The sequence below is a fragment of the Triticum aestivum genome, chromosome 7D, assembly GCF_018294505.1.
Source record: "Triticum aestivum cultivar Chinese Spring chromosome 7D, IWGSC CS RefSeq v2.1, whole genome shotgun sequence".
Taxonomy (NCBI): domain Eukaryota; kingdom Viridiplantae; phylum Streptophyta; class Magnoliopsida; order Poales; family Poaceae; genus Triticum; species Triticum aestivum.
This window is the reverse complement of record NC_057814.1, coordinates 282979047-282995054: the sequence shown is the minus strand read 5'-3', so window position 1 is coordinate 282995054 and position 16008 is coordinate 282979047.

Sequence of the window (16008 nt, the reverse complement as noted above, 5' to 3'; positions counted from 1 at the left end):
AGTCTTTCAGGTGTGGTTGAATTGACAACTCAGCTGCTAATACTTTAGAATATTCTTTGGCTCCCCTTGTGTCTAATCAATAAATTTGGGTTGAATACTCTACCCTCGAAAACTGTTGCGATCCCCTATACTTGTGGGTTATCATCTCCCTAAATTTTCCAGCGCTCCTCCAAAGAAACGCCTCAACTAGCATCCTCGAAGTCCCAAGGAGGAAGACAGTGCGGAAATTAAAAGGTTGGTCAGCAAGGTCAGATTATTAGCTCATACCGAGCTCTCGATAATCGAAGTTACGGCCATTGTAATAAAAAGATGTATCCAACCTCTCCAGTCCAGAGTAACTCCTTTATGGTGCTACAACGGAGAAGACGACACATCTCGTTACAGATGCAAGGGTCCAGATACCCCGGCCGAACTGGCCATGATCTTGGACGATCTATATAAGGGTGAAAAAGAAGACTTCCTCCGCTTAAACTGCCGAGAAGGTTATTCCATGTACAACCCCATCGAATGGGTAAGATTTTGATTACCCGTGTCGCTTTACTGCTATCAAGGCATGCTAATCAAGTTGTTCTTTGTTTTCATAAAACAGTCATGGAGGAAGATGATCGAGGACGTTCACTGTCCTGCCCCACAGCCAGAGGATCACAACTGCGATGAAGACCCTGGCTTCTGCGAGGATTCGGATATCTATACTACTATATAGTGTATCAGTTTTGAATTAGACCTAGAGCATCATTCATGCCGTTGGTCACCTAAATCTAATGGCCGAGATCATCAGGATTCACATGGACAGTAGACTCCTACTGCTTCTACTGTGTTCTGGAACAATCACGTGGCCCTTCCAGAAAAAGGAAGAAGCCCATATCTGCTACTTGAGCGCATGGACATTTGAGCCCAAGCGAGGTTGTTTGAGAGGAAAACTAGGAGGAAGAGAACATAAATAACGTGCAGTTCTAGATGTGCAAAAAAACATACGGCTTCCTGTACCTTTATAATACTAATTAATTACAATTAATTAATATCTGCATTCATACATTGCTATATTTTTCCTTTTGCCTTTAATCTATTTGCAAATCTATGGTTTCTTATAAAATCACTCTGTTAGATTAAGACGTGCATTGCACGTGTATACTTACTAGTATACATAGAGTTCGATGATGGGGTATTTTATCAGGCGAGACTTGACGGCTCGGAAGTGGCTATTACAGCCGACTACCCCCGCCCCTATTCCTTCTCTATCGTAAGTATTCAAAGAGCTTTCTCAAAAAGAATTCCCTACTTGCACCTTTATCCATTATACTAAGCCGTACTGCATAGGATCGGCGCTCGGCAGGCCATACCCCTCGAGCACGACCCCTATGCAGGGCAATCGTTCAAAATGAAAGGAGACCGGGAGCGCCATAGAGCCCCCACAGTCTTCAAAGAGGTATATCCATTTGATATGTGCCTGGGCATGAGTTCGGATTGTTAAAGTTCCCTTCTATCTTTGATTCAGGAGGAACACACGGCAGACAGTGGGAAAACGCCCTGCTAGCCGAATGTCAGCCAATCCGGCACCGGACTCGTCAACTAGGACGAGGGCTGATGGAATGCCAGTCCCCCCCCCTCACGAGGATTCGAATGACGTATCTGTCATGAATTCCGGGGTGGAGAGAGTAATGAATCACCGTCGACTGAAAGAGGCCATGCGCGCTCCAACCATTCCTGAGCAGGAATTTACCGCACTCAGCTCGGTAGATGCATATATCCGAGCCGCTCGAGATGGACTTGCCGGAGTTACTCAACTATTCTCAAACGATATACATGTAAGAGTTGAAGCGGTAAGGCCAACCGATTTAAGGATCGATATGACCTGCAGGTTCTCAAGGAGAAGAATACTGCGCTATCCCAGGAGCTGAAACCAAACTAGAAACAGCTTAATGCCGTTACCGCCGAACTTGCAGAAATGAAATAGGCTGCAATTATCAATTCTGAGAAGAAGAAACACGAGGAGGACAAAGACAAACAATCCGAAGAGATAGAGAGCTTAAAGGATCAGTTATCAGCCGCTCGAAAAGAGAATGAAAAGTTGAAGGGCGGCATGTTGGGTATGACTTTCAAAACCATTAGAGAGACTCATATTAGTCCACAATTCAGAATGTCATAACTCTGTTGCTGCATGTCTATTAACTGGTTGGCCAGAAAAAGAAGTATCCGGATTTCGAGGCGACATGCTTAAGGAGTTGTCCATGGTGCATGAGTGGGCCCAGAAAGCTATGAAGAGTATGGCCAACCTTATGGCCATCCGATACCCCTCCAAAAAGTATGGAGGGTTTGGCGAGCCTGTTCAAAGGTGCCCAGCGCCGCTTTCAGCTATGGAAGACGTCCGCCTGTCGTGAATGCGCACGAGAAGCCTGGGCGATGGTAAAAACATGCTTTACCTAGTTGGATCCGAATCATATGGCCCGAGTGGGATCGCAGGGACCAGACGGCAAAGAAATTCCGTTGAACTTGGTGTATGACCAAGTAATGATAGCTACGAAATACTCGCAAGAAGACTGTAGGTTAGATAGTCTCATAGATGGAATAGATAAGGAGTGGGCCTTTGATTCAATGTATCAATGTACTTTATGATCATCCTGTATCTTCAACCGAACATGTGGAAAAATTGTCATCGCAGGCTTTCGGCTTTAACCTCCAAACCGAGATGGTGGAGTGTTTTCGGATACTATTGTGGAATGTAAGGAACATTCACTATGTCCGGAAACCAGGCAACCCAGTCATTGTGCTCGAACATACAAAAAATTAGTTCGGGAGGTATGTTATATCACAGAGGTAAGAACCATCTTCCAAGGAGAATAGTTCTGCTAAGGGTTCCTTTCCTTGGGTTGGCATGAATTTAGTTGTGTGTGCCTAAGCTTTGATCCGAATTACGAGGAAATTGTCCCCCATTTTTTTGAAGAGTTACAAGAATGTAACAATATGTCGTTTCATTGCCGACAAATTATTCTCTTAAGAACACTAGCTTTCGGCTTCACCCGTGTGAGGTACAGGTCCGGATTACCCGGTTGTAACAATCGCAGAGGTGCTCCCTTTATGCCCCAGCCGAACGATCGGGAACGTAGGGCATAAACACAGGACCAAGGCAACCCAGGTTGGCAAAAACTTAAGTCATAGAGGTGCATATAATGGCAAAAAGGGGGTATATAAACAAACGACATAGACAATGTGAGCTCCACGCTCTGAATAATAATAAGCTTCGGTTAAAGAAGCCCCCAGTCATGGTGGGGTGTATACATTTAAAGATGTGTGCCCCTTAAGAGTTCGGCCTATCCGAACATATCCTGGGAAATGTATAAAAATGAGAAAACAAAAGCAAATGAAGAGGGGGAAAAGGGAACGAAAAAGAAACCTGGCCGAACTTATGCGTAGAATCTTCGGAGCCGAGTAGCGTTCCATGGATTCGGCTCGAGACGATTATCCGATGCATTACGGAGGCGATAGGCTCCTCCTGTGAGAACTTCATCTATAATGAAGGGGCCCTCCCATTTTGGTTTGAGCTTGTCCTTCTTCTTCTCTGGGAGGCGTAAAACGAGTTCGCCGATGTTATAAATCTTGGCCCGCACTTCTCTGCTTTGGTATCTCCGAGCCTGTTGTTGATACATGCGCACAGGAGGAGACCCTGGCTCGTGCAATATCATGCTATTCCTCAAGGCCGTCTAGGTCATCCTACTGATCGAGCTTGGCTTCTCTCTATTCATACATGCGCACTCGAGGTGAATCATGAATAATGTCACAGGGCAAGATAGGATCTGCGCCGTACACCATGAAAAAAGTGTGTATCCGGTCGTGCGGTTGGGCGTAGTCTGCAGTCCCCAGAGCATGGAATCGAGTTCCTCAACCCAATGCTTATATGACTCCCGTAGGGATCGCACCAGTCTGGGTTTGATGCCGCTCATTATCAGGCCATTAGCCCGTTCGACCTGACCGTTTGTCTGAGGGTGGTATACGGATGCGTAATCGAGCTTAATGCCCAAGTTAGCGCGGAAATTTTTTCACCTCATCGACTGTGAAATTGGAGCCGTTCTCAGTAATGATGTTGTGCGGGACACCATAACGGTGTACCACGCAAGATATAAAGTCGATCACTGGCCCTGCTTCAGCCATTTTTACTGGTTTGGCCTCTATCCACTTAGTGAATTTATCCACCATAACCAGTAAATATTTCTTCTTGTGGCTTCCCCCTTTAAGGGGTCCGACCATATCTAGCCCCCAGACCGCAAAAGTCCAAGTGATGGGGATTGTTCTTAAGGTAGTGGGCGGCATATGACTTTCATTGGTGAAAAGCTAACATCCCACACAACGTTGCACAAGGGCCTGTACGTCTGCTCGGGCCGTTGGCCAAAAGAAACTTGTATGGAAGGCCTTGCTTACGAGGGCCCGAGCTGCGGCATGATGGCCACCTAGACCATCATGTATTTCAGCCAAGAGCTGTCGTCCCTCCTCTTCGGAGATGCACCTTTGAAGGACTCCGGTGGTACTTTTCTTGTATAGTTCACCTTCATGAACTTTATAGGCTTTAGAGCGTCGAACTATGCAACGGGCCTCATTCTGATCATCAGGAAGCTCCTGCCTATTAAGGTAGGCCAGGAAGGGTTCGGTCCATAGAGCAATAACGGCCATGATTACATGGGCGTAGGGTGTTATTTCTGTGCCCGAGCCCCCGATGATATCTGAATTGTGTTCGGCTGCTAGGGGTATGATCGGTTCCGGACTAGTATTTCTGCTCTTGTTCTGCCACACCACGGATGGCTTAAAGAGCCTTTCCACAAAGGTATTAGGTGGGATGGGATCGCGTTTAGCGCCCATTCAAGCGAGGATGTCTGCTGCCTAATTACTGTCTCGAGCAACGTGATGGAACTCGAGCCACTCGAACCGAGCCGATATTTTGAGTACGGCGTTTCGGTATGCCGCCATTTTTGGGTCTTTGCATCGGATTCTCCATTTATTTGGGATATTGCAAGGTTTGAATCGCCACGCACCTCTAGGCATTGTATGCCCATGGAGACAACCATTCGAAGACCATGTAGAAGTGCCTCATATTCGGCTGCATTGTTGGAGTCCGTATACATGATTTGTAACACGTAGCGGACTGTGTCCCCCATAGGGGATGTCAAGATGACACCAGCCCCTAGTCCTGCTAACATTTTAGAGCCATCAAAGTACATGATCTAGTTGGAGTATGTATTATACTCTTTAGGGAGCTCGGCTTCTGTTCACTCGGCGACAAAGTCGGCCAGCACCTGAGATTTAATAGCTCGGCGCGGCTTGTATGTTATTTCAAATGGTAAGAGCTCGATGGCCCATTTAGCTATGTGGCCAGTGGCATCCCGGATATTTATGATGTCATTGAGTGGTACTTCGGATGCCACCGTGATCGAGCACTCTTGAAAATAATGCTGCAGCTTTTGGCATGCCATAAAGACCGCATAAGCTATCTTTTGATAGTGAGGGTATTGGGATTTGCATGGTGTAAGGACCGCTGATATGTAGTATACTTGTTTCTGGATGGGGAATTTGTGCCCCTCTTCCTCTCGCTCGACGACGAGCACAGCGCTCACAACTTGGTGAGTCGTGGATATATAGAGCAACATAGGCTCGCCAACACCTGGGGCAGCTAGGATTGGGCTACTTGCTAACAATGTTTTTATTGCTTCCAATCTGGCTGTAGCCGCATCATCTATTCGAAGTGATCAGTGTGTCGGAGTAGTCGATAGAGTGGTAATGCCTTTTCTCCCAATCTGGAGATGAAGCGGCTTAAGGCTACCACGCACCCAGCTAGTTTTTGGACCTGCTTTAAGTCCATTGGCGTTGCCTATTGTGACAGGTCTCGGATTTTGGCTGGGTTTGCTTCGATACCTCAATTGGAAACAATGAACCCGAGCAGTTTCCCTGCTGGAACGCCGAAAACACATTTTGCTGGATTGAGTCGTATGTCATATGTTCGGAGGTTGTCAAATGTGAGGCGTAGATCATCCACCAATGATTCGACGTGTTTAGTCTTAATGACCACATTGTCCACATATGCCTCCACTGTCTTGTCGATTTGTTTTTCCAAACATGTTTGATCATGCGTTGGTAAGTGGCACCAGCATGTTTGAGCCCAAAGGGCATAGTGTTGAAGCAAAAAGGCCCATATGGGGTAACAAATGTCATTGCGGCCTGGTCGGACTCCTTCATCTTAATCTGATGGTATCCGGAGTAGGCATCGACGAAACCCAATGAGTCGTGTCCCGCGGTTGCGTCAATAATTTGGTCAATGCGGGGCAGTGGGAAGGGGTCCTTAGGGCAAGCCTTATTGAGGTCTTTGAAATCGACACAAAGGCGCCATGACTTATCCTTCTTCGCCCCCATGACCAGGTTGGCTAGCCAGTCCGAGTGCTTGATTTCTCTAATGAACCCGGCCTTGAGTAGTTTGGCTAGCTCCTCCCCCATAGCTTGTCGTTTGGGTTCGAAAAATCGCCGCAGCGTTTGCTTGACTGGTTTGAACCCCTTTATTATATTGAGGCTATGTTCGGCCAGTCTGCGTGGGATCCCGAGCATGTCCGAAGGGTGCCAGGCAAAGATGTCCCAATTTTCACGAAGGAACGCTCGTAGGGCGGCGTCGACCGTCGGATCCAGCTATGCTCCAATGGATCTTGTTTTGTTAGGATCCGTCGGGTGCACTTCAAATTTGACTATTTCATCTACTGGTTTGAAAGAGGTGGATTTGAGCCTCTTATCGAGGATCACATCGTCTTTGTCCACTTTGGAACGCAGGGTGGTTAGCTCTTCGGCCACGAGGGCCTCAGATAGTGCCTCGAGGGCCATGGATGCGGTTTTGTTTTCGGCACGGAGTGGTATATCCGGATCACTGGTGATAGTGATCACTCCGTTGGGCCCTGGCATTTTAAGCTTCATGTACCCATAATGGGGTATGGCTTGGAAGCCTGCGAAGGCGTCCCGCCCGAAGAGGGCGTGATATCCGCTATTGAAAATGGGCCACGTCGAAGAGCAACTCTTTGGACCTGTAATTCTCAGGCGTGCCGAATACTACGTCAAGTTTAATTTTCCCCGAGCATCGTGCTTCTCGACTAGGGATGATGCCTCGAAAGGTGGTACTGCTTTGCTCGATGCGGTTCTTGTCCATTTGCATTTTGTCGAGCGTGTCTTCATAGATGAGGATAAGTCCGCTACCACCGTCCATGAGCACTTTGGTGAGTCGAAAGCCATGCACAATTGGGTTTAAGAGCAAGGCGGCTGGTGCTCGGACTGGTCGAGCCCTTGGTTCATCGTCGGCCGTGAAAGTTATGGCCGTGTCGTTCCAGGGGTTCATTGCAGTTACTTGGTTGACTTTGGCGAGGTCGCGGAGTGCCATTTTGCGCCGATTATTTGAAGAGAAGGTCTCGAAGACTGTAAAGACGTTGAGATCGTCATCCTCCGAAGAATGATTCTCTGGAGTAGTACTGGTGAGGATAGCCTCACCACTTTTAGCCACTTGCCGAAGTACCCAACATGCTCGAAGGTGTGCTCGGCGTTGGGGACTTGAAGTACCCAACATGCTGGTTCGGTGCTCGGCGTTGCATGTATCTGACAGGGCTTGTCGAGTAGTTCGTCAAGGACGGTTCTGTGTCCCATGAAAGGTTTGTTTTTCCTGTTACTGGGCTTGTAATCGGATACTTTGTAAGGGTGCATCCGTTTTGCCCATACGGTGGGCTGCTTAAAGGCAGGAGGTTCCCACCGGGCTGTCTGGCCCTTCCATGCGCTTTCCATCATGCAGTACTTCTGTACTATCTGTGCCAATTCTATAAAGTGTTGTATGCGACAACGATTGAGGGCATTGACAATTCCCTCATTCGTACAGTTACGACAAAAAACTGAAACCGCGTCGTCATTGCAGCAATCTTTAACCTTGTTTTTAACGAGGAATCTGGCCCAAAAGTGATGGACCGTTTCCAAAGGTTGCCGCCGTACATACATTAGGTCACATATGTCTGGAGGGCCTGAATTACTTGGGGAATACTGATTGTGGTGGTTGGGCGGGCTAAAACCTGAAACCTGGCCAAGGATTGAATCCGGAGCTTGAAGTATCTCCAAGGTCACCAGTTTAGGACCAGGAAGGTCCAGGTGACTTCCGGGCTCAATGTCTGATCCTGAGTTCGGAGGAGTCTCTTCCCGAGGGTGGGTGTCCGGCTCGGAGGGCTCGGAAATCTGAACATAGCTAGTTTTTAACTTATGGGAAGAAGCGTTCTCGACTCATTCCTCAATGACCGCTACCAGATGTGTGATCGGTGGGGACTTGATTTCCCTCTGATCGGGTTTAAGCCCGATCCGATCATAGTCGGTTGCAAGCCCCAGGGCGGTGATGCAATCTAGCAACTCGTTCAAGGACGAGATATCTGCCAGATCCATCTTTTCGGAGTGTTGGAGGCCGATGCGGAGATGATGTTTGGCGATTGTGGGGGCCACCATTGGCTTAACAGCAAGCGTGCGCCCATGGTAAAACCACCGAGCTGGAGGACCTGTCCTGGAGTTAGGGCCCTTCCAGAAGTGATATCGTCGTTGATGACAAGGCGAGCCATCGATCCTTCAATCGAGAACATAATGGAACTCTCAATGAAAGCACCAATGTCGTTGTCATAACCGACAGATCTCGGGTAGCGGGTCCCGAACTATGTGCCTGAGGATCGAGGGTAACAAGGGACAAGGAAGACACGGTGCTTACCCAGGTTCGGTCCCTCTTAATGGAGGTAAAACCCTACGTCATGCTTGATCATATTTGATGAGTATAGGGGTTACAAGAGTTGATCTACCTCGAGATCGTAATGGCTAAACCCTAGATGTCTTGCCTATGAAAATTCTAATAGCCTCTACGGACTAAACCCTCTGGTTTATATACACACCAGAGGGGCCTAGGGTTGTACAGAGTCAGTTTGTGGAGGAAGGAAATTATATATCCGGACACCAATCTTGTCATCCACGCATAGGAGTCCTATCCGGACACGGGCGAAAGCCTTCTGCTCTGTATCTTCATGGCCCATCAGTCCGGCCCATATCGAATAGCCCGGACACCCGAGGACCCCTTAATCCAGGACTCCCTTAGTAGTGTTGTGTGGTTCTCCTACTGGTTCGCTAACCTTGGTCTCATCACTGAGGGAAATACCTACCGCTGTTGTGCTGCATCATCCCTTCCTCTTTGGGGAAATACCAACGTAGTTCAAGCCGCATCAGGGCTCATCGTAGCTTCTTCACAGTTCGTAGGTTCGCCTTGGTCTAATAACATGACTTCCAGAACAGGATTACCGTACCACTCTGGTGCGGACCGTGCTCTGGTTGACCTACGAGGTTCAGTAGCAACTTGATCTGAAGTTTCATGATCATTATCATTTGCTTCCTCTCTGGTTGGTGTAGGCATCACGGGAACGGATTTCTCCGATGTGCTACTTTCCAATTCGAGAGAAAGTATAATTACCTCATCAGGTTCTACTTTCCTCCCACTCACTTCTTTCGAGAGAAACTCCTTCTCTAGAAAGGACCCATTCTTAGCAACAAAGATCTTGCCTTCAGATCTGTGGTAGAAGGTGTACCCAATTGTTTCCTGAGGGTATCCTATGAAGACGCACTTCTCCGATTTGGGTTCGAGATTATCAGACTGAAGCCTTTTGACATAGGTGTCGCAACCCCAAACTTTAAGAAACGACAAGTTAGGTTTCTTTCCAAACCACAGTTCATACGGTCTTGTCTCAATGGATTTAGACGGTGCCCTAATTAACGTGAATGCAGTTGTCTCTAATGTATAACCCGAAAACGATAGTGGTAAATTGATAAGAGACATCATAGAACGCACCATATCCAATAAAGTACGGTTACAACGTTCGGACACACCAATACATTGTGGTGTTCTAGGTGGTGTGAGTTGTGAAACTATTCCACATTGTTTTAAATGAAGGCCAAATTCGTAACTCAAATATTCGCCTCCGCGGTCAGATGTAGAAACTTTATTTTCTTGTTACGATGATTCTCCACTTCACTCTGAAATTCTTTTAACTTTTCAAATGTTTCATATTTGTGTTTGATTAAGTAGATATACCCATATCTGCTCAAATCATCTGTGGAAGTTAGAAAATAACGATACCTGGCGCGTGCCTCAACACTCATCGGACCGCATACATCGATATGTATTATTTCCAATAAGTCATTAGCTCGCTCCATTGTTCCGGAGAATGGAGTTTTATTCATCTTGCCCATGAGGCATGGTTTGCAAGTATCAAATTATTCATAATCAAGTGATTCCAAAAGCCCATCTGCATGGAGTTTCTTCATGCGCTTTACACCAATATGACCTAAATGGCAGTGCCACAAGTATGTTGCACTATCATTACTAACTTTGCATCTTTTGGAATCAATATTATGAATATGTGTATCACTACGATCGAGATTCAATAAACCATTTACATTGGGTGTATGACCATAGAAGGTTTTATTCATGTAAACAGAACAACAATTATTCTTTGACTTAAATGAATAACCATATTGCAATAAACATGATCCAATCATATCCATGCTCAATGCAAACACCAAATAACATTTATTTAGGTTCAACACTAATCCCGAAGGTAGAGGGAGTATGCGATAGTGATCTTATTAACCTTGGAATCACTTCCAACACACATCATGACCTTGCCCTTAACTAGTCTCTGTTCATTTTGCAAGTCCTGTTTCGAGTTACTAATCTTAGCAACTGAACCGGTATCAAATACCCAGGGGCTACTATGAACACTAGTAAAGTACATGTCAATAACATGTATATCGAATATACCTTTGTTCACTTTGCCATCCTTCTTATCCGCCAAGTATTTGGGGCAATTCCGCTTCCAGTGAATATTTCCTTTACAGTAGAAGCACTCAGTTTCAGGCTTGGGTCTAACTTTGGGCTTCTTCATGGGAGCGGCAACTTGTTTGTTGTTCTTCTTGAAGTTGCCTTTCTATCCCTTGCCCTTTTTCTTGAAACTAGTGGTTTTGTTGACCATCAACACTTGATGCTCTTTCTTGATTTCTACCTTCGTCGATTTCAGCATCGCGGAGAGCTTGGTAATTGTTTTCGTTATCCCTTGCACAATATAGTTCACGAAGTTCTAGTAGCTTGGCGATAGTGACTAGAGAACTCTTGTCAATCACTATCTTATCTGGAAGATTAACTCCCACTTGATTCAAGCGATTGTAGTACCCAGACATTCTGAGCATATGCTCACTGGCTGAGCTATTCTCCTCCATCTTGTAGGCAAAGTACTTGTCAGATGTCTCATACCTCTCGACATGGGCATGAGTCTGAAATACCAATTTCAACTCTTGGAACATCTCATATGCTCTGTGGTGTTCGAAGCGTTTTTGAAGTCCCGGTTCTAAGCTGTAAAGCATGGCGCACTAAACTATCAGGTAGTCATTATACCTAGTGATAACCCACAAGTATAGGGGATCAGTTGTAGCCTTTCTCGGCAAATAAGAGTGTCGAACCCAACGAGGAGCTAAAGGTAGGATTTGTACTCCCTTCAAGTTATATCGACCACCGATACAACTCAACGCGCACTTAACGTTCGCTTTACCTAGAACAAGTATTAAACTAGAAGTACTTTGTAAGTGTGATACGATAGGTTTGCAAGATAATAAAGAGCACACAAATAAAAGATAGGGCCTGTTTAGATGAGGAAACAACTAAATTAGTTTTAGTAGAGAGCTTTTTGTCACGCAAGAGAGTCCTTTGTCCCTAGGCAATCGATAACTAGACCGGTAATCACTATTGCAACTTATGATCATACTTTCTCTTCTTGGATCATATGCACTTATGATTGGAACTCTAGCAAACATCTGTAACTACTAAATATCATTAAGGTAAAACCCAACCATAGCATTAAAGTATCAAGTCCTCTTTATTCCCATAAGCCATAACCCACTTATCCGTGTTTGTGTTTCTATCACTCACGCAACGCAGACAATAAGCAAACCATGAACATATTGCAAACCCTACAGCAGGGATCCCTCACGCTTGCGCGACACAGAGAGCACCATAGGACAGCACCAATAATAAAACGTGCAACTCAAACCAATCACGATAATCGTCAATCAACCCATAGGACAAAACGGATCTACTCAAACATCATATGATAGCCATACATCATTGGGAAATAATATATAGCGTTGAGCACCATGTTTAAGTAGAGATTACAGCAGGGAGAAGAGGTGTTACACCACTGCATACAGGTGGAGAGAGTTGGTGATGACGATGGTGAAGTTGTTGGTGTAGATCGCCGACACGATGATGGCCCCGGCGGCGTTCCGGCGCCACCGAGAGAGAGGGGGGAGAGCCCCCCTCCTTCTTCTTATTCCTTGACCTTCCCCCTAGATGGGAGAAGGGTTTACCCTCTGGTCCATGGCCTCCATGGCGGCGGAGGGGCGAGAGCCCCTCCGAGATTGGATCTCTCTCTCTCTCTCTGTTTCGTTCTGTTTCTGCGCTCCCGAATTCTGGCCTTTCAACGTTTCTTAAATTCCCGGAGATCGGTAACTCCGATTGGGCTGAAATTTTAACACGATTTTTATCTAGATATTAGCTTTCTTGTGGCGAAAGAAGGGCACCAACCGCCTTACGGAATGGACACAAGGGCCCAGGGCACGCCCTACCCCCTAGGGCGCGCCCCTCACCCTTGTGGGCCCTTTGGGCATCGTCTCGCGTTGATTCCACTTCCCAAAATTCACATATATTCCAAAAAAATCTCCGTAAGTTTTTATCCTGTTTGGACTCCGTTTGATATGGATTTTCTGCGAAACAAAAACATGCAACAAACAGGAACTGGCACTAGGCATTGGATCAACATGTTAGTCCAAGAAAATCATATAAATTTTTGCCATAAGTATATAAAAGTTGTAAAACATTGGCATGAAACAATAAAAAATTATAGATACAACGGAGACGTATCAGTATCCCCAAGCTTAATTCCTTCTCGTCCTCGAGTAGGTAACTGATAAAAAAGATAATTTTTTATGTGGAATGCTACCTAGCATAATCTTGATCATATAATCTAATCATGGCATGAATATTAAGACACGAGTGATTCAAAGCAATAGTCTATCATTTGGCATTAAGACAATAATTTTCAAGCATACTAATAAAGCAATCATGCATGTCTTTTCAAAATAACATGGCCAAAGAAAGTTATCCCTACAAAATCATATAGTCTGGCTATGTTCCATCTTCCTCACACAAAGTATTTCATCATGCACAACCCCGATGACAAGCCAAGCAATTATTTCATACTTTTAATGTTCTCAAGCCTTTTCAACTTTCACGCAATACATGAGCGTGAGCCATGGATATAGTACTATAGGTGAAATAGAATATGGTGGTTGTGAGGAGAAGACAAAATGGGAGAAAGTCTCACATCAACTAGGCAAATTAATGGGCTATGGAGATGCCCATCAATCGACATCGATGCAAGTGAGTAGGGATTGCCATGCAACGGATGCACTAGAGCTATAAGTATATGAAAGCTCAAATTGAAAACTAAGTGGGTGTGCATCCAACTTGCTTGCTCATGAAGACCTCGGGCATTTGAGGAAGCCCATCATCGGAATATACAAGCCAAGTTCTATAATGAAAATTCCCACTAGTATATGAAAGTGATAACTCAAGAGACTCTCTATATGAAGAACATGGTGCTACTCTGAAGGACAAGTGTGGTAAAAGGATAGTAACATTGCCCCTTCTCTCTTTTCTCTCATTTTTTTGTTTTTTTTGTTTTTTTGGGCCCTCCCTTTTTTGGCCTTTTTTTATTTTTTTATTTTTTTTCCGGAGTCTCTTCCCGACTTCTGGGCGAATTATAGTCTCCATCATCATTTCCTCACTGGGACAATGATCTAATAATAATGATCATCACACTTTTATTTACCTTACAGCTCAATATTACAACTCGATATCTAGAACAAAGTATGACTCTATATGAATGCCTCTGGCAGTGTACCAGGATATGCAATGATCTAGCGTAGCAAAGATATCAAAAAATGGACAAGCCATGGAAATATCATGCTAGCTATCTTACGATCATGCAAAGCAATATGACAATGAATGCTCAAGTCATGTATATGATGATGATGGAAGTTGCATGGCAATATATCTTGGAATGGCTATGGAAATGCCATGATAGGTAGGTATGGTGGCTGTTTTGAGGAAGATATAAGGAGGCTTATGTGTGATAGAGCGTATCATATCCCGGGGTTTGGATGCACCGGCGAAGTTTGCACCAACTCTCGAGGTGAGAAAGGGAAATGCATGGTACCGAAGAGGCTAGCAATGATGGAACAGTGAGAATGCGCATAATCCATGGACACAACATTAGTCATAAAGAACTCACGTACTTATTGCAAAAATCTATTAGCTATCAAAACAAAGTACTACACGCATGCTCCTCGGGGGATAGATTGGTGGGAAAAGATCATCGCTCGTCCCCGACCACCACTCATGAGGAAGACAATCAGAAAATAAATCATGCTCCGGCTTCATCACATAACGGTTCACCATACGTGCATGCTTCGGGAATCATAAACCTCAACGCAAGTATTTCTACCAATACACAATTACTCACTAGCATGACTCTAATATAACCATCTTTATATCGCAAAACTATTGCAAGGAATCAAACATATCATATTCAGTAATCTACAAGTTTTATGTAGGATTTCATGACTAACCTTGTGAATGACCAATTCCTGTTGACTCTCTAAAAAGATATAAGTGAAGCAAGAGAGTTTAATTCTTTGTACAAAAGATATGCCCACGCTCTAACAAATGTAAGTGAAGAAAAGGAGCATTCTACAAATGGCGGTTTCTATGTGTAGAGAAATAGGCAATCCAAACTTCAAAAGATATAAGTGAAGCACATGAAGCATTCTATAAAGCTATACTCAAAAGATATAAGTGAAGTGCAAAGAGCATTCTATAAATCAACCAAGGACCGTCTCATACCAGCATGGTGCATTATTAAAAGAAAAATAAAAAGCACACGACACTCCAAGATTTACGCATATCATGTGACGAATAAAAATATAGCTCCAAGTAAAATTACCGATGATCGTTAGAAGAAAGAGGGGATGCCTTCCGGGGCATCCCCAAGCTTAGTTGCTTGGGAGTCCTTGAATATTACCTTGGGGTGCCTCAGTCATCCCAAGCTTAGGCTCTTCCCACTCCTTATTCCTTCATCCATCATGATCTCACCCAAAACTTGAAAACTTCAATCACACAAAACATAACAAAACCCTCGTGAGATCCGTTAGTATCATAAAACAAATCACCACTTTGAGTACTATTGCAAACTCATTCATATTTTATTTTTGCATTGTAGCTACTGTAATATAACTTTTCCCTGGCTTATACCACCGATACAATTGATAGTTTTATCAAACGAGCAAAACAATGCATCAAAAACAGAATCTGTCATAAACATGACAGTCTGTAGTAATCTGAACATCAACCATACTTTTGTACCTCTAAAAATTCTGAAAAATTAGGACAAAATAAATAATTTATATAGAATTACCGTGCAAAAAGTTTCAGAAGCTTCTAACATTCCAGTAAAAAATGTAATTTCAGGCGCTACAGCCAATTTCTGTTTTTCCACTGCACCTACCAAACAAGCAATCTAATCATCCTAAAGGCAAATCTTGGCAGATTATTTCTATAATACAATGGATTTGTACAAGGGGATAATTATTTTTGTTGAAAAGTTTCTGTAATCGAGATTCACAAAGTTTCCATGGGCATGAACAAAGTTCAAGGAGCTCGCCCACTTCAACGATGCTCATCTTTCTTACTTTCACTTCTCTTTTTGAAAAAAAATTAGGTTCCCCACTTTATTTTTTTGTTTTTAAACGTTATAAAAGCACACAACAGAAATAAATGACTCTATAAAACTTCCGGGTTGTCTCCCTGGCAGCGCTTTTTTA